Source organism: Hakea prostrata, chromosome 7, assembly GCF_041222555.1.
Source record: "Hakea prostrata isolate BN-2017 chromosome 7, UWA_Hpros_2, whole genome shotgun sequence".
In the NCBI taxonomy this organism is placed as follows: domain Eukaryota; kingdom Viridiplantae; phylum Streptophyta; class Magnoliopsida; order Proteales; family Proteaceae; genus Hakea; species Hakea prostrata.
In genome coordinates, this window is record NC_142606.1 from 40,377,691 (window position 1) to 40,398,670 (window position 20,980).

A 20,980-nucleotide genomic window follows, 5' to 3' on the forward strand; every position below is an offset into this window, starting at 1 on the left:
AATAAGCTATAAAGAAAACTACCCATCCATTAAAGATGGATTAAAATAAGCACCCTGGTTCAATAGGAGCTGCATGTATCATACTTATAAATAGGTTTTCGTTAACATATCTCATAATTTCTTCCTTTTTTTAATGTAAGTGAACCAACGCCAGACCAATCAAAATGGGAGGCAAACCCCCCCCCCCCCCCCCCCCAAAAAAAATTAAAGCAAAAGCCATAGGTTTTCAAAAATGTGTTCCTCCAAAACTTACCAGCATAGAAGCAGTTTATGAAAGTTCTGTAAAGAATGTACTTTGTCCTGCCATAATATGGTCTTTAGCACCCATTCGAACAAAGATTCGATCAGCAGGAGACAGTTGAAAGCTTTCGGCAGGGACATCTGCTCCCAGCTGTCATAGAACAACCAAGTATGAAAATGATTGATGATACATAAACCATACAGAATCATGCAGAGAAATCCATTTCTGCTTTTGTTCCAGAAGAGCAAAGAACATTACTTGTGCCAATATCACAGCCATGCAGACTTGACGAAGAAGAGTTGACTTTCCACCCATGTTAGGACCCATGAGAAGGATAAAGCTAGCATGTTCAGAACCACCAATAGTAACATCATTAGGTACAAATGTACCCTTGCCTAGAGTATCACTTCTAAGAACAAGATGTCCCAAACTCTTTGCAGACAAGCTTGGAGACTGACTTGAGCATGATGAAGCTAAAATAACTGGCCGGCAAACATTTCCTTCATAATAGTCACTTGCAACAGCTAGACTGATCAAAACATCCAGTTCTGTACAAAATGCCAATGCAACGTCAGTCATCCAAGATAAGTAGATAGGGAATACCTGTTTCCGCATCAGCAGTTACCTCTTTTAATTGGTCCATCTAAACTTCAAGCTACATATATCTTCTAAGTACATCAACAAAGAAAACAAGGAGGCACAAAAAATTATACCATATCTCTAACTACTCAATCAGTAGATTCCTTCCTCACAAGAACATACTGTTAATATCAGCATTTATGATATCAGACCATATCGTATCAGTAGTATCCATCTCTTTTTAGAAGTATATGTAATTATATTGTATCAGATCACATTGGCCATCAATACCTTGATATGATTGATAGATGGATTTGAGGGTGCATTATTGGTAATAAAGATGTATCAGCCCATATGGCTTGATAATATTGATACATACTGTAACCATTGATAGTTTGATACCACTGACAAGTGAGAGAGAGAGAGAGGGAAAGCAAAAAATTATATCAGACTCAACACAACTACCGTTCTGGCAGAAAAATGAAGGAAAACTTCAAATCAAAAGTCTAAAATCTGGAATTTAATCTTGATTTTTACACTTCAAATTCAAAAAGGAATGAAGGAAAACAAAAACATAATCAAACACTTTTCATGACTACAGAATACTACAACATGTAAGAAACCTAATCTTTATAACGATTTCAATTTAACGCACTTGCCTGGTAGTACATTACTCTTCATTTAGTGTTTATACATTATATTTGTTAAATATTGCCCATTTATATTGCTTTTTATTCCAAAAATGTATTTCATGTATATTGACCATTCCTAGGTATATCAATTGAGCTCAAACATATTCTCCAATATGGTATAATATGTCTGTTAAAAAAACAAAATGACATAATAACCAACACTCATACTCTAAACCATGGTCAAGATATTATTTTATTTTTATAATCCCAAAAGGAAATAAAAAGAGCATCCTAGTTCATGAGGCTCCAACTGTTGAAGGGTCTGGAACAGAACTCTAGCAGAGTTACCCCCTGCATAAAGGAGAGGCTATTTCTGAGTCTCAAACCTGCAATCAACAGGTTGCAATACCAAAAGCATCATGTGACATAATACCATGCCATAAAAGCATGGGGACAAAAGGAAATAAAACCAAAAGTCTCCAGCACTAAAGAGACAGCACCTATGTGACGTATACCTTCCTTGTCCATACAGCCAAGACAACTGTTGTATAACAGGAGAATTTAAAATATATATTAACTTTCAGAAACAACCGATGTGGGATAAAAACCGTGATGCAACAATATAATAAAACAGTAAAAGTGAAATATTGAATCTTAAATGCAAGACATTACTTTCCATTCTCAACATCACATCAAACTTGTAATTTTCTGAAATAGAATTGTTAAATCAATAGGGGAAACACAGGTCTGAGAATGCAGATAGTGACGGTCAGAGATTATTATTATTATTATTATTATTATTTCAAAGCCTTAAGGAAGTACCTGAACTAGGAAAACAATACAAAATTTGAGGATCAAGGCCTTGCAACAAACACACATATAGTATTCTAATTGCATATTACAAAACTGTACCAGATGTAGCTATATGGTCAGCAAAGAGAATACCAAATGAATGTAAGAACAGGTTGGGACTGCAGAATGTCCAAGACAGGATAGAAATACCTGCAGTTACAGAAATCAACTGCCTCCACTGTATATGATGCACACAGAATTTTTCAATTAGCTGCTGTAGGATGCTTCTCAATTTAGTTTCCTTCTCAGTTTCGGCTTGAGAAAGCTCTCCCAGTAATTTCTTAATTTTTGGAGTCCAATACCTGAAGAATCCCTGCATTTCCAATGTTGGTGTGTACATTTTGGACCCACAAATACACAAACATATCATCAAACAGAAATTAACTAATGAAAACCACTTGAGATTTAAATGACAGCAAGAATAAGCATGAATGCACACTTAAAATTAAATTAGTCATATAATAAGGAAGAAGAAAATTTGTTTAGAGTGGCAAACACAATATGGCAAGTTATCCTTGAGTCACAGTGAATCAGAGAAGATTTCAGTTTTTTCTTGTAACAGTAAGCAAAAATGAGTGTACCTTACAAGGCTAATATCATGTGAAACGAAAAGGCAACCAGAAGACATGTTCTTGTTTCCCACTAACTCCAAACATTGTTTATAATATGGGGTGTAAAGCTGTTGATACCCCTATTGAAGCTGAAGCTAAACTTAAAGAAAAACAGAGAGAACCAATGGACAAAGGAAGATACCAAAGGCCAGTAGGGAAGCTTATTTACTTGTCCCACACCAAGCCAAACATCGCTTATGCCGTGGGGATAGTGAGCCAATTCATGCATGATCCATATTCATCTCATATGAAAGTTGTTACTAGAATACTACATTATTTGAAGGGAACTCCTGGAAAAGGAATACTTTTGTCACCCACAGATAATCTAAGAGTAGAAGCATACACTGATGTTGTCTGGGCAGGATCTCCAGACAGAAAGTCAATTTCAGGTTACTGTACCTTTGTTGGAGGTAATCTTGTTACTTGGAGAAGTAAGAAACAGAATGTGGTAGCTTTATCCAGTACCGAAGCTAAATAAAGAGCTATGGTTCGTGGAGTCTGTGAGCTACTATGGCTGAAAGGCTTGCTACAAGATATTGGAGTCCAAGTTCCAAACCCTATAATGTTATATTGTGACAACAAGGATGCTACTAGTATTGCTAATAATCCAGTACAACATGATCGAACTAAACACATTGAAATTGACAGGTTTTTTGTCAAAGGAAAGTTGGAACAAAGGCTTTTTGCATGCCTTTTGTGAGGTCCGGAGACCAAGTGGCAGATGTTTTCACTAAGGGTTTGAAAGAAGGAGATTTCCTTCCTATTGTAGGCAAGTTGGGCATGACTAATATCTATGCCTCCACTTGAGGGGGAGTGTTGGTTGAGTTCTACAAGGAGTCCAACTCTATTAGAGTTTTTATTCATGTCAAGTTCTTATTACCCAAGTAAGGGTATTCATGTAATAGTGTACTTTCTACTTAATTATAAATAGAGGGCTTGTGATCACATTAATCAATAAGCCATTCTACCACTATTAGTTTTTTCAACACCTTCCAAAGCTTCAAATGCAACCAATCTCTAAATCATCTCTACCAAATAACCCTCTTCTAAGCTACAAACCAAGAGACTCATAGTTTGAGAACTCAGATTAGATAACCAACCTGGCCAGCCAAAATATCTAGATCCGACCCAGATCTCGCCTAGCTGGTGCGCTTTCTTATGGTTAAATCAAAACCATGTTTTGGGGAACCCATGCAATCATAGAGGACCAAGAAATCCAAGATATTCTTGGGATCACCAAAAAAAGTGAGATATTACCAATTCATTTCCCTTACAAACTACAACCTAATAATTACTGTGCTCTTAGATTTATTTCCCTTACTCACCCATGCCAAAAAAAACTTCTGCACTTGGACTCACTTCCCTTACAAATGTTGAGCTACTGAGAGTAGTAGTCCAACAACCAAAACATGCTTTATGCCCATGTTACATCTAACTAAAATCTTCATGAGATCCCATTTAATAAACAATAAGTAACATAGAACAAGCATGTGAGTACATTCAGAGGCAAATACCCAGATAATTCCCAACCATTTCCAAATAATGACGGCTGCTATAGTTACAGTTACAAATTCAGGTGAAAATTTTCAATCCCTACCTTAAGGACATATAAAGCAAGGGAAGTCTACCACTTTGTTCTACTAGATGGGAGTACAAAAAGAAGTCTTCCAGTAAGAAGAGGCATATCTACACTTAACATTCCGGTACCTTTTTTGATGAACGCAACTCATAATCCCGAGGGAAATTCCCTTGCAAGCTCTCAGGTACCTCAAGAAGATATGACTCTTTTCCAACTGTAACATAATCAACCTATAACAAGAACCAGAGGTATATTATCATTGAAGCCACGTCAACCCCAGTAATAAGATTATGCATTTTACTCCAGCAGTACTTACTGAACCATCCCCAAGTATTTTACATTGTTCTTTCAAGTGCTTTGCCAAACAAGATTCAATATCCTTAATTAGCTTGCAAGCAGAATCATATTCCATATCAACTCCTTCATGAGGTATAATGCGTCCAGAACAATCAGCTTCTGCCCAACCAAAAGCATCTTTGTAATGCTTTAGATCTGAATACAAGTCAGGAAGACCTTTACCTGTCATTTAATGACAAATACCATAAGATACAAATACACAATCAAAGAAATACCAAAAATAAAGACTACAGAAATGTCTATACCAGGTGTTAACAGATGGAGTACTCTAGACTTGACATTTTCCAATACAACACTAAGAGAAGATCATGCTTCTATCATCACTTCACAACCACGAAGAGTAGCAAGGAACTCTTGAAGTTGTTTCTTTGCTGCATCTTCATAAAGAATTACTTTATTGGCATTCCTTCCATTAGCTTCACTGCGTCGAATTCAAATGATGATCCCAAAGAAGAAAAATAATCAGAAAATGGCATCATCAACTTATATCTCGTCTTACTGAAAATATATCTATAAAAAATATTACTGCTGTTTAGGCTTAATGCAAATGGATTCAACTCATCAACTGTGATCTTTTATGTGCTACCACTGTGATTTGATATTCAGTGCAGTAGCAATTATAGAATCCACTCCCCACTCAGTTCATTTGGACCAAAGTACCTGATCTAGTCCTAGATTGGTAGACACACTAGGATCCAATATCCAGGATCTACTACAAGGCAGTCAAGTTCAAGTAGGTCAACGCAGGGCATGGGCCACTGTCTAGGGCTAGGTTATTATATGTGCTTGGAGGTTATATCTAGTCAACTAGATGATGGGTAGGCTAGCAATGAAGTCTTACACTTCCATGGAAAAATTTCAAATGCTGAACTTTAAGTTTTCAGCAAACAACGGTCAGGGTTTCGAGTTTTGGAAAAGAATCTGGGTGAAACTAATGTTTGCGATTGAATTCGGGTGGGGCTTGGGCTGAGTGACGAGGAGCCTATGGGCTGTATAGAAAATCTGGACCGGTGGTTAAGATTGGGCAGAAAATTAGAGTTTCCAATTGAGGCTAAGGTTGATAGAATCTAGGGTTTTAACAGAGGAAATGAGCAGTAACATGGATCAAGTGGGTTGGTGTGGGAGGGTTGTGGTCAGTATTTGAATGTTTCTACCAGTGAAATACGCCTGTGGAAGGATTTTAGTGGCTAGGGCTTATAGAAAACAATAATTTAAAAACAGGAATTATAGTTTAGAAAGAAAAGTACGGGACTAGATATGTTGTAAACTTATAGTTGTTGCAGAGACACTTTGAATAACAGCTTGAATGGATCAAGAGCAGTAAAAATTATATCTTCGTAACTACTAATCCCATGTACTAACAATAAATAAGGCCCATTACATTAACAAAATCAAAAATAACAAGCCTAAGTCCTGTAGGATCCAACCATGGGCCAAAATAAACTCTTCTAGGACCTCCATTGACTCATTTGGACAAATTTAACTGAATCAAAATAATATTTCAAAAAAGTCGCAATTCCATTTTGAGAGTAAATTGATTTTGCCTCCACCCATTTCTTCCATCTAGAGCAACTGGCTAGCTGAACCACTCAATTGGGTGCCCGTCCAAATAAGACCTTCAGTCTTTCTGCTTCATTTACCTGCTAGCAAATAGGCGTGCTAGTAACCTTTCCATATCTGGAAGTTTAGAAAATTCTTTAAGAAATTCAAGCGTAGACGGCAAATTGACTCCCTCCACGGTATAGCATAACTCATTTAGTACAATTATATCAAGCATTAAAGCTCTACAAAATTCCAAATCCAATAACTGAACACGAAATTCAAAAACTAGCAGATATCACAGTCAGTAAATTATTACCCATTGAGACACAGAGATAAAATGAGCATATCAAGAGTCTTAACAATTTTTAAGAGGCATTTGGAGGCACCGTCAAGTTTGCGAAAATCACGCAAATATCCATCTAATCCAAATACTCATATAAATACCAGGCCATAATTTTCACAAGTAGGTAAAAGTCATTCATTGAGCATGAGACATCAAACAAATTATCGTACCTCATTCATAAAAATCAGGACAGAATTTGGTTAAACGCTCTAAAATTACATGAAGGAGTGATCTAACAAACTATGCAGGCCAACACACTAGCAGCATGGTCTCCATATGGGAGCCTAACATAGTAATCAGAAGGAAAAAAAAGTAAAACATTTCCAGCATCACATTTTTGTATAAATTTTGTAGAAGGAACCCACAGCTATGCTCAAGCTTATCAGTTTCATATCATGGATTATGCTGGAAGGGGTCAACGAGAATTTTAGGACCACAAGCATTTGTTGCAAAAGGCTCATTCACCATGAAGCTTAACAATAGTTGAAACAAAAGCATTTCTATGCAACTCACCTTTAGGCCTGCTAGGGCATCCGGGCGATCCCTAATTGAGCCAGCATCATACAGCGGCCTTGCAAGCCAATGTTTGAGCAACCGTTTTCCAAATGCAATAACACAGTGGTTAATTTGTGCATAAAGTGTCCTACATGACAATTATAATCATCTTAGAAGGTCATACAAGAGGGAGTGTGTGAGAGAGGGAGAGAGGGAAATATTATTCATAAGAACAGAGAAGTTACCCTGAGGAACCTCCATTTCGGTTGTTTTCAAATATCTCAAGATTCTCAAGGGCAGTTGCATCAAGTACCATATATGGTTTTTGAAGAATACCACCAAAACCGGAGCACGGAAGTAGCTCAAACTTCGCAAATCTAAGCAATGACTCATCCAGAAAAGCCTGCCTAAGATAGAAAACACACCCTCCAAAAGCAGAAATTGCGCAGCTCCCATTCTCGCCTGCACTCACTAACTCAGATAACACAACTGGTAAACAATCTGATGCCTCTACACCATCAGAACCAGATCCCAATGTTGTTTGATCATTAAATTGCTTTTAAGTATTTCTGACTTCTACAATGGTTTTCTCGCTATCCCAGAATTCCAGGATCGGCACCAAATTGTTGACTAGGGGGCTCCTTGTGTGTTTCATTAAAACTGTCTCAGTCTCAGGACTAAGAAAATTAGCAGGCTTTATAATTTCAACAGGCCTTAGCTCAGACAGTAGACAAGATAAGGAACCGCGCTCTGAATCATCCCCAAACTGGAAAAGAAAAGATAATTAGTCAAAGCACATCCGGTCTACAAAGAGACATACAAACATTTCTTCATTAAAAGTAACAAACAAAACCATCCAAACCAAAATATTTGTTAATTAATTAATACACATATGATAACAAGATTCAATTAAAAATTATACTTTACATAGCTAAATGAGAGCCACCTTATAAAATCGAAGTGTTGGAACATCAGATTGGATTGAGGGACATGCCTTAACACTATCTCAATAGTGCAAATGGATGTTTAATCGTTATGATACAATTCATGTCCCTTGGAAAAGAACTTTTTGGATTTGGTTTTGGTACACTTTTTGGGCCAAGTTGGAAACCAAGTTCAATAAGTTGTGCTCAAATAAAAGTCCCCAATGGATTATATTGTCATGGAACAAGTGATTTTGAATTTCCAATTGTAATGGACCCATTCTACAAGGAGTTTGTTTCTAATTACATGTAATGTTCTAGTTTCCTTATTTCTTTTGTTTCATGTAATATAGATGGATCCTCTAGAAGGATATCGTCTATATTTATAGTTTTTTTAATTTCTATTTTACTTAGAGCCAAGGATACTTCCAAGAAAGATTCCATCTCAGTGTTTGCTTGGCAGCGTAGTAGCGACTAGAGTATATTTCAGGTGGCTGCTTCATTTGCTATCATAGTAATAAAAGGGAGAAGGGAGGCACAATGCTCCCAAAAGATATTGGTTATTGCTCAATTAAATGTTTCTCTTCAGTAGTGATGCTAATAGCAGTTCTCGTAACCCTTCCCCACCCCACCCCCCAAAAAAAAGACAAAGAGAAAGGAGTAGCTCTCTAATTAAGCAAGTGCAACCAAATCAGATCCTTCTTTATTATTCTGCAGAGTTCTCCAGCAGGCTTCCTCGTCAAACCAAGCCCTATTCTGGACCACTTCTGATCTCTCTTTTGTGTTTCGCTGTTATTATACTGTTGCCTAATTCCACATAATATTCTGCAGGTTTTATTTAATTTTAGTATCATATGAATTCTCTTCCATCCATTCTCTCGAGAGAACTTCAGACAAAGGTTTGAAATATTGGTATCGAGCATCGTGTCAGTCCTGTGTTTTTAAGAGACGTGTCATATCATACCGTATCAGATTATGTATTGAATGGGCAAAAAACGCATGGAAATGATTAAAAAAAAAAATACACATCTGGAACAAAAAACGACATATAACAAGTTTCATGCAAAAACACCAAGATGAAGATTAACGTATAACCAAACAAGTTCATCAAATTGATATTGCTATAAAAGAGGACATTTCTTACATGTTGTGATAGTTTATAGCCTACAAAAGGGGAAATAAGCGCGCGCGCTCTAGTTCACAGACTTTGTAATGTAAACTAACTAATAGGCAGCGTTTATTCAAACAAAGGGAACCATTAATCCTTGGGTAAGTAGTAGTACAGTATGAAAATTGTTGTACTATTAAGTAGCTGTATAACAGAATGTCGTTGGATCATATAAGAACGTCGTGCAGATGCTCAGGTGCCATAGGCTGGCTGGTAAAATAACCAGGAAGTAGAACCCCTCTACTTACTTCAAGCTCTACCGTCACTGGCCTTTCTTTCTCTCTCTTAGGCCTTGCGATAGTCAGTCTTCATTACGTTATGCAAGGCAAAAAAAAGAAGGATTGACAACGTCTGCCTAGAAGCTTAGTCACAAGCTCTGATCATGCATAAGATGATATTCTGGAGCTCCTTAATTAGTTTTGTAGTCTAAAGTTGTGAAACCAAGATTAAATGGAACATTTAGACTCTTGGTTGCGAGCTTTTCTTCATTTCCCGATGAGCACAGGAGTTGCAATGAGTATGTGAGTAAAAATGGTTTTAGATGGAATGAATCAATAGTATTGACATGTATTGAGTTATACTAAGCATGTACAGAACGGTACTTATCAATACATATAATGCAGAAACTGAACCCCATATTGAAAGTATCAATGTTATCGAGATGCATCCTACATATCGTACCGCATCAGCCCGTATCATATCATATCATATCAGCAGATACCTTAAAACCTGCTTCAGACGATCACTTCTCTCTAACCCATGATGGGTTGACCTTCAACTTTTAATCTGTTGTTAGATTTCCTTCCCTCTACGCTGAATCCAAGTTTGGTGTTCATCCGACAAGCCACTTGTGAGCTCATTTTAGTTTGAACTTATAGTTTGTATTTTCTGCCCTTGCTTGTTCTCCCACCATCATCTTGCTTTGACATTTTTGACCATGGTCATCCCCATCAGGGAATCTATTCTATACTAGTTTCACCTCCGTCAAATGTAAGGTTGGTTAATTCTAACTCTGGTTCAGTATTATTCTGATTTAGATAGCATCTGTTATTTCAGGCAAGCGTACCTCATCACTGCAGTTCTTGTTTCCAGAACCATATAAGTATATTGCCACTCCATGTTAAGAATGCCATATGTCATAGCAAAAGAGTAAGAAAAGGAATACATGAGAGAAAACTGAAGAATGCCTACCTGTCCAATCATAACCTTGCTTGTCGAAACATCAACCAAACAGACACCAATAATTATTCCCTCTTTGTTCCCCAAAGTTTGGCTTTCAGTCACTGCCATCAGGTAAGAAGCATCAGAGCTGTTTGACAGCATCTCTCCTTCAGTCAGTGTTCCTTTCGTAACCACAGCACAAATTTCACGCTTCACAACCTTTAAAGACGACAGAACATTAACTTTCTCACAAGCGAGATATTTCAACACTAGGTCATGAATCAACTATAAAAATAAATTGAGCCCCTACAGTTGCAGTAGAGAATATGCTCACAAAGAAACAACTCAACTCAACGAGGCCCAACTAAATGGTTTGGCTGAACTGATTTTTCATTCAACTTTCTTATGGTCATATTGCACATGATGAAAACACATATAAATGAAATATGAGTATCAAGACAACAGCACTGAGATGGACGAATAACAAAAACCAAAAAGATTAAATAAGAAATGAACAATCTTGAAGTAACTTAGGAGTGATACTAATAGGTGATTGAGGAAAAAGCTACTTAAGGGCTTTGGGCCTGCACATGCCATTGAATCTACTGGTAAGGAGCAGCAGAACTGTGCAGGTGATCCTAATTATCCAATTATGGACACTTTCCGTAAACCAAGACATATACAACAGGCCTGCCCAGTGCACTAGGTTCCAGGCACTGTAGGGTGTCCGGAGGGTCCTCTATACATTAGCCTCACCCACCTTGCCAAAAGGCTGTCTTCCGGCTAAAAGCTGCAACCACTGGATCACAATGGCCCTCATTTACCGTTGCACAAAGGTCCATTCACAACCAAAACATGATCCAGATTAAATATTTTCTAAATAATGGATAATGGTGACCTTAGAATGATGTATCACCTCGTATAGTGATCCAACATTCTTTACATCATGAATAACCGTGACCTTCAGATAATGTATCATCTGATACAGTGATTTTTTATTTTATTTTATTTTTTTTTTTTTTGGGGGGGGGGGGGGGGGCCTTTTAATTAGACACCGTAGATATACCTGCATGGCCCAGTTATGTTTTGGTGAAAGGTCAGTGCATGGAAGCATCTATAGATTCCTTATGATAAAATATGAAGAAAAGAACTCTTTAGAACCCTTTTCCTTGCGACGGAGTTCCAGCTGTTCAGGCGTTTCGGTGGTCTAGGACAAGAACTCGATAACCCTGCTCTGTCAAAACAGTTCAAGTAAAAGCACTCCCCCAGTAGTACAATTTAGTCCACAAAGTTGTCCCATCAAATTGAAAAGTAATGCTAGGTCTCCAGGAAAATTCTTAATAAGAATGAGTTCCCAGGAAAGGTAATAGAATAAAACACAAAAGTAGGAAAGCTATCTACACAAACCTTTCTAGCCAATTTCTCCAGATTCATTCCGAAGTTTTTTTCTGGAAATCCGCAATGAGGTTGCTCTCCCTAGAAACATAATTCAAAAGATAATCAGGAAGGAGGAATACAAGCATGTGAAACAAGCAAAAGGTCAATCTTTAGTTAAATTAACATACTTTAGATGCTATAGCAGTTGAGTTGGGTATTTAGATTATTTTATTTCTGTGTTATTTTGATAGGAAGTTGGGTAAGTTAGTAGAAACTAAGACCTAGGAAATGATTTTACTTCTCTCTCTGAGTTCATTTATAAATATAAGTAACTTCTACGTAAAGGAAGATTGGAAGAAATTGAGTTTATTTGTTTAGTTGAATCCTGTAAGGCCAGAGGGCAGGCAGTTGGCTGTGGAGTCCCCTTCGCCCCCCGCCCCAAAAAAAAAAAAAACCCTTCCTGTGCAATTCTAACTCATGTTGCACTCTCTTCCCCTCTTCCTTGCTTTAATCCCTCTGTTCTTTGTACTAGATTTTCTTTCTGTTATCATTCTTTTTATTTCCTGCAACTTGCAACTGCTGCACTTGAAAAACTTGATTTCCAGCACACTATCACTGGTTACTATAGTTCAATAGCTTGGCAGCAGTAGTCCTTTTTCAATAGGCATCCTAAACCCCACAATCTGGTCCACCTGAGTTAGTTTCAGAATTGGTTTGCTAACTCCAAAGATTTGTTTCTAAGTATCATTCCTTGAGTTTTAGAGTCCATCAGATCAGCTATCTAATCCAGAAATCTCACAACGTTCAATGATCAAATGAGGAGAAATCTTTCAGTTTTTTTTAAATCAACTCACTGCAGGTAAAGGACTTGAAAGGTTGAAGACAATCTCAAATCATAGGTTGTTTTCTAAGCACTATTTCTTCTTTTCTCCACCAAGTTACCAACCCCTTCTACTTTTGCCCCTCTTCATCCCTGTTAAAAAATTACAAATCTCACTCATATCCTTGTTCTACTAACCCACAAAGTGGTCTGTTGTAATTCCTGGTTAGTTACCAGATTGCTCCTTATATCGGGCAACATTTCTTAGGGTGGAACCAGAGCATAGTTATCACGGTCTCTAGGCAACCAAAGGCATTGGAGGGGCCTGGATGCAAGGCAAACACCAAAAAGGCGCCAAAGGTGACTAAGGAACCCTTATTCCTAAGCAGCATATCAATACCATGTCCTGTGCCAACTTTATCCCAAAATTTGGGCCCAAAACAGCCCTCTGGCATGCAGTAGCAAGGGCACCAAATGAACCAAGGGATATTTTGGTCATTTTCACACCCCCTCCTTGGGGTCTCATGGGTCCAATTAGTTCCCTTGTGGTGTCAAGAGCCAAAACCTATTTCAAACTTTTAAGATGATCTCGTCATGGTCAAGTTAATAAAGAGTTTTTGTTTATGTCGGAGACCTAGTTAGAATCAATTTTATAGTAGATTCCTTCTACTTTGGATTACTTTGCGGGTCCTTAAGAGCACCATTTTCCAAGTTGTTAGTTAGTTGTTGATTACTTGCTGAGTTGTGAAGGGATTTCCAATCCAAATTGGTTTCCTAAATTAGAATCCAAGTTTGTTAGTTAGAATCCAAGTCCAAGTGTCTTCCTTCTATGTAAGAGGCTATCTAAAAGCCCCCATACCTTGTATGAAAATTAGACGGGATTAATAAAATTTTACCATTTAAGGAATTGGAGTAGTGGGTTCCAAGAGGGATCCCGACACCTGAGGATGTTTAAGCTTCTTCTTCTTCTTCTTCTTCTTCTTCTTCTTCTTCTTCTTCTTCTTCTTCTTCTTCTTCTTGTAGCAGCAACCTTGTGAGAGCAACAACAGCAAGCTCAGAGTGAACCAGTCCACTCTATCAACAAGTAAGTGAAAACCCAGGCCCTTCCCTATTCCCATTCCCTCCCCTAACCCTTGTGCAACCACCCCCAAGAAAGAAAGATCATAAAAGCCAAGAAAGCCTCCATACCATTCCCAGACCAACCGCAAGCTTCCCTATCCTTTTCCCCTTAACCGCATGATGTAAACCCAGTTTTAGGGTTAGGATTTTGTGGAATTTTCCCAAAAACTAAGGGCTGCCCAGAATCTTGCAGCAAAGAAAACTAATATTCTAAGAGGTTTAGGGTAGGGCGAAAGGGGAGAGGGTTTTAGGACTTGAAACCTTGCTGTCATGTTGATTCCAGATCTGAATTTTAAGTTTGAACATTAGGGTTTAGGGTTTCAGGTGGATGGGGAAAGGGACTGTTTAAGTTTTGTACTTTCAGACTTATTCCTAAAGGATTTAGAGTGAAGGTGAGGGTCTAGGTTGAATTAGAGTTAGGTCTAGATGTTGAAGATGAATTGCAGAAATTTAGGGAAGAAGATGAATTGCAGGAATTTTTCAGACCTAGGGAAATATGGTTTTATTTAGAAAACTAACAGTAGGACTATGGCCTAGGGGTTGGCGCGATCCTATAGGGAGAAGGGCTGGGGAATTGGAAATTGCAGGGAATGGGGGTTTAGTGCTGCCGTGGGGAAGCTTGCAGATGCTGAGGGAAGGATTTTGTGGAATTTTCCCAAAAACTAGGGGCTGCCCAGAATCTTCCAGCAAAGAAAACTAATACTCTAAGAGATTTAGGGTAGGGTGGAAGGGAAGAGGGTTTTAGGACTTGAAACCTTGCTGTAATGTTGATTCCAGATCTGAATTTTAAGTTTGAAAATAAGGGTTTAGGGTTTCAGGTGGATGGGGGAAAGGGACTGTTAAGTTTTGTACTTTCAACTTATTCCTAAAGGATTTAGAGTGTTGGTGAGGGTTTAGGTTGAATTAGAGTTAGGTCTAGATGTTGAAGATGAATTGCAGAAATTTCGGGAAGAAGATGAATATGGTTTATTTAGGAAACTAACAATAGGACTATGGCCAAGGGGTTGGCACGATCCTACAGGGAGAAGGTCAAGGGGCTGGGGAATTGGAATTGCGGGGAGTGGGGGTTTAGTGTTGCCGTGGGGAAGCTTGCAGATGCTGGGGGAAGTGGGGATTGAACTGGGGAGGGTTGTAGGGGTGAGGGGTGAGGGGTGAGGGGTGAGGGGCAGGGGCAGGGGCAGGGGCTAAGAGGTGCTGCAGGGGCTGCTGCTCTGTTGTGGCAGCAAGGGGGAGGGGATCAGGGGATCCTTGTGTGGGTACAGAAGAGGGGGAAAGTGGCTGGGGTGTTTACTTACTTGGTGAGAGCTGCTGTGATAGTGTAATAGCTGCTAGAACTTGAGAATGCTTGCTGATTGTAGGCATGGTAGAAGATCTCTGTTAGGTACCTGAATGAGGTTACTTAACAAGGTGGAATAACTCAAGAAGAAAAAAGGGAATTTGAATAAAGTTGAATAAGAAACAATACATTCTACCAGCAGTAGGTGATTCCTACGGCTACCCAAGAGCAATGGCTCTCACATAAACTTCTCTATATCTCAAAACATGTCTCTTCTACTCTTCCTTCCCCCTATTTATAGCAATTACGTTCCTACAATATTAATTAACAGAATCATCCCAATTCGAATAGGACTCTTCAAAAGTAACCTGAATTCGAATAGGACTCTTCAAAAGTAACCTGAATGTAATATGACTCTTCAATCTAATCCTAAAAAGTAACCTGAATACAATAAGACTCTTCAAATCTGCCAATCGTTTCCTTCCCTAGAATTTAGGGATTTACTTTCCCTGTCGAGTGTAGACTTGTGATACTAGGGACCTATCAATCTCACTCTCGAGCGAGATCTCAACACCATAAATACCGAGATCTCGACCATCTCAGTGAGATCTCGTCGACATATGCCCATTTTTTGGCGTCAACTCGGTAGCCCATCTCGGTGGGTTTTAAGGTCCCATTTGGGCTAAAACTTGGTATTTAGTCTATTTAAGGCATTTTGAACACACTGGTGGCCTTGGAGTTGTGAGAAAACATCCCTAAGTATGATTTCTAAATCTACCCAAAGTGTGAAACCAAAATGCTGTAGGATTAGAGGATGCAAGGTTATATATCATGTAATAAAAAACCATTAAGGCATAAAAATAAAAAGGCAAGTGTATCAAATACAGCAAATAACTTAAATATCATCAAGATTCCATCCATATGAGTATTACAATCTTGACTTTCAAGAATAGAATGATAAAATTATACAACCGTTAGAAGTTCTATACAAGTCATTAACGCATAAGTTCATAAGACAAGTAGAGAATGATTGATTTCCTTTGATGTTGTAGACGTGCTAAAAGTAGTTGCAAGTGAAAATTTGGCTGAAATCCGCAAAAAAAGGCAAAAATCGAGAGTTCCAGCGAGATATGGCAATATCTGGGGCAAGATATGGCGAGATATCGAGCGAGATATCCCATTTTGCAGATCTAGTCTCGATTTATGAAAAAACTGAGATATCTTGCGAGATCTCCCACCATGATTGTAGGGGATGAATGCTTCAAAATCTGCCATTCACCCACCCAAAGAGAACCACGACCCAATGCCTCGCAAATACTTTAATTGTATTCAATCAAACTTGAAGAACTACAAAGAAAGAATAGGCTATTTATAGCCTACTATAAGAACTAGAGTCTAAGTGGCATTCTTTATAGATTAGGATCCCACCACATAATCTTGACCCTTGAAATAGAATCTAAATAATAAAAGACACATGCTGAAAATGAAAGATTAGATAAAACTCTAAGGAAGTTTACTTGAAAAAGAACTCCTTAGGATACTAAACTACTAACTACTAACTCAAGTGAAGAAGCATTAACCAGATTGGACTCTAGGACTAAATCTGGAATTAATTCCCGCAATAAAATAGGGCTGAAAATGCCCAAAATACCCCCTCCTAGGGGTTCGGCCAGCCTATGGAGGTTTCTTAGAGCTATCAAGTGGGTGCCACTTAGGGTTTCGACCAAGGGTAAGACTCGTGGTCACATCACCACAAACCTATCAAGCTCTTCCCATTCAGGTTTTGTTAAAACCCTAACTTTTCCCCAACCCTTTTCCTAAATTGTTAAAACCCCACTCCATCCCATTTATCTAACTAAAGCCTTAGTTTCCCATCTCATTCATCTTGGGTTTTGTTAAAACCCTAATTCTACCTAACCCTTTCATAACCAAGATGTGATTTTCTCCGAGCCATCCAAATTTGTATTAACCTAAACTTTCCCCATTTTCTTCCTAACCCTTCCCATCTTGGCTATAACTAAACACCTAATCCCAAATTCCCAATCTTATCCCATCATTCAAGGTCCCTAAAATTAAAAAAAATCAAAAAAAAAAGTATTAAGAGCGAAAACAAAAAAAAAAACCCAAAAAAAGCCCAGAACCTGGGTTACATAGATCAGCAAATTGAGCAGGGGCTAAACTTGGGATTCCCTCAACAGATTATCCATTGATTTCTTGGAGACTACGCCACATCTCCAGGAACCAAACAGCACAGCAAAGAGAGGTAAAGATCCTTGAGATCCCACTGCTGAGAATCGCAATGCCCTTGGTAATCCCTTTGGTTCATTCAGCAGCATCTGGTCTAGACCTACATTAGGGTTTTTTTTTTGGGGGGGGGGGGCTAAAAACAAGAGGCAATTACATACAAAACATTCCAAACCCCCTTCCAACATAACCAGAATTTGCGAAGGGAGGGAAAGAGGACAACGGAAAGAGATAGAGCCAAACAGAAAGAGCTGGGGAGTCCATGGAGTCAATTTCACGGAAGCAAAGAATTGAAAATAGAAAAGCACATAAATAGCTAATTACCGATTACTGTCACCCAAGAGATCATTGAGGAAACCACAGAAACAAAAAGGATATGTCACATGCTCATGTGACCTCAGTATGCAAATCAAGTTCTTTTGCTCCTCTATGTGCATCCATTTCAAACAATTCATAAAATTTGCCCATCTGGTCCAAAATGATGAAAAGTTAAGATAACTGCCATTTGAATAGAACTTATGTTAAGACTAAACAACATATCCAATTCAAGCTACATGAAGCACGGCAATACCTTGAAAAAAAGAACTTTGCCCATATGCATTGACTTGAATTCCCACCATTGCCTCTACAAGTTAAACGGTAAATTAAAATAGAAAGCAAAAATCCCGTCATCCCCTCACCCTCCCTCCTCCACTAGAAAAAAAAAAATTAAAAAGAACCTAAAAAATTCTATGGAAATCAATTACCTGTCCACCTGATAAACCTTTCAAGAAATCCGGAGGCAAGTAAAGAGTCCTTGGATCATAATTTACATCCCCCGGAAGTCTCCTTTTAGCATCTCTGCTTCCTCTGCAGACAGGTCGCAAATGATATAACTGCTACTGATGACCCTCAAGCTACCGCAATACCAAAGCAACCTAAGGCTAAATTGATAGACTAGTAATGAATTAATGATGTCTAACTACCATTTCAAAACCTTCATAAAAATGAGAATACGAAAACATTAAATATCAACAGGGGGGAAAAGATAAGGAATCCAAGAGCCTTAGAACATGGAAGGGGCGCAGGAAGGGTAGTTAAGATAAATAAAACTTACTTCCCTAGGAAGTGAAATTTTTCTGCCTCCCTTGCACCAAATCGATCTGCAACATCACCTATTAACTTGTTGTCAATGATATCAGGCATGTGTTCCCCTGCAGTAAAGCATTTCAAAATCAGTCACAGAGAAAGACGATTACATGGACCAATGATGGATGCCAAGTCACACATTCCATCAATGCCAAAAGGATGGATACATTTACATATTAAGTGGACCAATAACGGAGGGCACGTGCACCCATTCTATCAATGCCAAAAGGGCTCTCCAAAACATGAAGGCATGTATTTTAATTATGCTAAGTGTAAAACTCTGTGCATCGCAAACAAAAGTGAACCACATTTTATGATCCTTAACACCATACATTTTTTTATCTTTTGCTTTGTAGGATGGCAAGTACAAAAAACAACAGCATAGAGATTAAATTTTGTAACTTGGATGACCAAATTAATTGGATGCATTAATTCAAGTAGAGAAATCTGAAAAGGAATTCAGTGACTTCTCAGCTCAAGGTATAAAGGATACTTGGATGACCAAATTAATTGGATGCATTAATTCAAGTAGAGAAATCTGAAAAGGAATTCAGTGACGTCTCAGCTCAAGGTATAAAGGATATGCACTAATTTTCTAAGCTAGAATTTTCTAATATCTCTTCATAATTTAATTTTGTTTTCTCAATAGTAGGAGCAGTTTTCTCCCAGCTAAGCTGGAATACCAAATCTACTTCTCTAGTCTGATATTGTACAAGAATCTCTATATCATCTTCAGAGAATGACTGTTCGGGACTTCCTTAGGGTTTTCTCCTCACCATAGAAGTTAAGGAGGTGCAACATGAGATGAGACAATCAAGTTAACACATACAAGTGGGAAGCAACTGGCCTTAATCATGGTTTTTTATCATATAGCACCAGTCATTGAAACACAATCGGGTTAAAACACTGAACCTGGAGAAAGATGGCACATGCAACAAGCCCACTAAACTGTTATCATAGACCATAAGCAATAAAACGACATGTACTGCCCATGAACAAATTTAGGGGTATGAAAGCTAAAATTATTCGTATCAGAACTTATGTCAATATTGTTTTGAATAGACCTAAAGCAAACCCTTATTTACAGTTAAATCAACTCCAAGATGGTCTAACTTAATCCCAATAATCCTAACCATATCAAACCCACTTACGATTCACAGGCTCCGCTAATTTAGTTCCCTTGTCGTCCAAAGAATGTTTTGATGCACTATTCTGTACATTCCCGCCACCCTTAATCTTCTTACCAGAACCCAACTTTTCCGGTTTAAGCATTTTTCTCTTTGTCGACCCCAAAGTCCTGCTGTGTGGTACTATCAAGCTCTTTACTTCTCCATCTTCTTCTGCTTCTTCAACAAAATCCATCTCTTCTGAATCATCTTCAACCATCTCCTTCCCTGCATTCTTCCCCCAAACTTCATCAGTAGAATCATCCCCTACGCTTATCCGTTCCGAATTCTCCTCCGCATCCAATACTACATTTTCTGGAACTGAGTTTCGGCGCAACCGGCGAAAGCTTCTTGGCACTTCCTCTACCCACTCAATCTTTTCTTTCTGAAGATCCAATTCCTCCTCCTCAGCATCTTCATACTGAACCAAATGTTTACAAGATAGCATATCGAATGACTTAACACAACCTTCATACCAGCACTTGTCCAATGGCCAATAAACCTTGAGTTTCTTCCCGACAACCTCATCGCCATACAATCTTTTCCCAGAATCAGGCGTCGTCACCACCTCTGGAGGAGGCATAGGGGGGAAAGATTAGTAGAAGGACCAATGATTAAAAGGGGTTTCTTCTCCTTCGTCTGTGGAGTAGTGGTAGGAGAAGGGCTAGGTTTAGGGTTAGCAGGGTCAGGCTTAGGGTTTTGCTTTGATATAGCAGGAGAGGTCGAAGAAGGAGAAGTGGAGGTCTTGGTGGGGGAGAAGAAACTGGTGATTTGGCGTTGTTGATTAACCAGCGCAGATCGGCCATTGCTGAGGCGACGTGAAGGCGCCATTCAGATGACAGTAAGCAGAGAGGAGCTTTTTCTGGTGTAAGAGGAACTGTGGAAGCAGAGATGAGAAAATGTCGCTTCAGAAGATCGAAGCAGTAGCCTTGCGAGTTGTGGCGAACGAAATGAGAATATACGATTTGACTGGTGGCGGGAAATTGAAACGGAAATACAAGGAAATATGGAAAGCCTTTCAGTTGCTCAGGAATGGCGGGAACTTGGGAGCGTACTACGCACCCTCACTTTTTCTGGTCAGTCACAGAAGCGCTCGTCCCCATGGCCACAAAGGACCGAGTTGGTCTGAACTAAGATAACTTCTGAGTTGGTCTGAACTAAGAGAAACCGGTTATTTTCAAAACCGGGAAGAATTTTCTTCTCCATTTCTGCACAGAACCTCGTTTAGTTTCTCTGCTTCATCCATGCTTTGATTAGATTAAAAAGTTATATTAACGAACTTCAGCCTCCTCAGATTTATGACTATTGTTATTCTTTGATTGATGAAACTGTAGAGGTTGGATCTTTTAATTGTTTGCTCAACGCCC

At 38.6% G+C, this 20,980-nt stretch overlaps 1 pseudogene across 1 annotated transcript in view; it reads right to left on the reverse strand.

The window, feature by feature from the left end:
- LOC149011152 (DNA mismatch repair protein MSH6-like) overlaps positions 1–20,769 on the reverse strand; it is a 35,694-nt pseudogene extending 14,925 nt beyond the window's left edge. Inside the window, exons 1-18 of the transcript XR_016174553.1 lie at positions 19,599–20,769; positions 18,416–18,512; positions 18,066–18,168; positions 17,891–17,944; positions 17,716–17,787; positions 11,891–11,959; positions 11,635–11,712; positions 10,947–10,950; positions 10,514–10,768; positions 7,477–7,997; positions 7,250–7,379; positions 6,492–6,583; positions 5,097–5,272; positions 4,811–5,013; positions 4,623–4,724; positions 2,455–2,617; positions 500–789; positions 254–391 (exon numbers count right to left, since the gene is read on the reverse strand). The product of XR_016174553.1 is annotated as a DNA mismatch repair protein MSH6-like (transcript). The remainder of the gene's footprint in view (positions 1–253; positions 392–499; positions 790–2,454; positions 2,618–4,622; positions 4,725–4,810; positions 5,014–5,096; positions 5,273–6,491; positions 6,584–7,249; positions 7,380–7,476; positions 7,998–10,513; positions 10,769–10,946; positions 10,951–11,634; positions 11,713–11,890; positions 11,960–17,715; positions 17,788–17,890; positions 17,945–18,065; positions 18,169–18,415; positions 18,513–19,598) is intronic.
- Between the last annotated feature and the right edge of the window lie 211 nt (positions 20,770–20,980).